We start from the raw sequence: 1,126 nt of genomic DNA on the forward strand, positions 1-1,126 counted from the left end.
CGCACCGGGCGGTCCCGCTCTCAGCGGCCTGCGGGGAGATAGATGGGCGGGTGGAGTTAGAGGCCCTGGGGGCAGAGGGGGCCCAAGGGAGGCACCTTGGTTAACAGCCTGGAACCTCCTTGGTGAGGCCCCTGGAAGGACTCAGAGTCCCACGTGGACGGAATAGAATTGATCATCTAATGCAGTGGTTCTCAACCTTCCTAATGCCCCGACCCTTTAATACAGTTCCTCATGTTGTGGTGACCCCCAATTTCATTGTTACAAATTGAACATAATTAAAGCATAGTGATTAATCACAAAAACTATGTAATTATATATGAGTTTTCCAATGGTCTTAGGCGAGCCCTGTGAAAGGGTAGTTTGACCCCCAAAGGGGTCACGACCCACAGGTTGAGAACCGCTGATCCATCCGTCTTCTTTTCCAGATGGAGGAAGCTGATGTCAAGAGACAGCAAGTTACGGGCACAGGTGAGGCGGGAACCTAGCCATCTTGACACCCGGTATAATGAACCATCTCCATTCCCCCAACTTCCTCTTCTCCGGCCCTGTGAAAGGGTAGTTTGACCCCCAAAGGGGTCACGACCCACAGGTTGAGAACCGCTGATCCATCCGTCTTCTTTTCCAGATGGAGGAAGCTGATGTCAAGAGACAGCAAGTTACGGGCACAGGTGAGGCGGGAACCTAGCCATCTTGACACCCGGTATAATGAACCATCTCCATTCCCCCAACTTCCTCTTCTCCTCTTCATCCCTCCGCACTGCTCTCCTTGCCTAAGGAGCCTTGCTCCATCTTGGCCAAGAATTGGGCCACAGCCGGGAATCCCCAGGACCCCGAGCAGAAGTCCCCGCTCTCTAACAAATGTCCTGATGTTCACGAAACAGGTCACCGTCCTTGCATTACGTATTTTACCATCAAGGGAACCAGTGCACCATCCAGTTTGGGCAAGTGCATTTGCATACTTTCCCCTTCCCCACCCTCTCCCCAGCTTCATGGTCTATGGGACAGTATCATGGAAATGTTTATGGAGTCACGTAGCAATTGACTTGATTGGGTCTCCTAACAGTATTTCAGGCGGTTTTTTCTTTTAGCCCTGAATTTTTAATTGGCAGTGAAAATATTTCTCAGG

This window comes from Myotis brandtii, unplaced genomic scaffold, assembly GCF_000412655.1.
Source record: "Myotis brandtii unplaced genomic scaffold, ASM41265v1 scaffold191, whole genome shotgun sequence".
Lineage (NCBI taxonomy): Eukaryota > Metazoa > Chordata > Mammalia > Chiroptera > Vespertilionidae > Myotis > Myotis brandtii.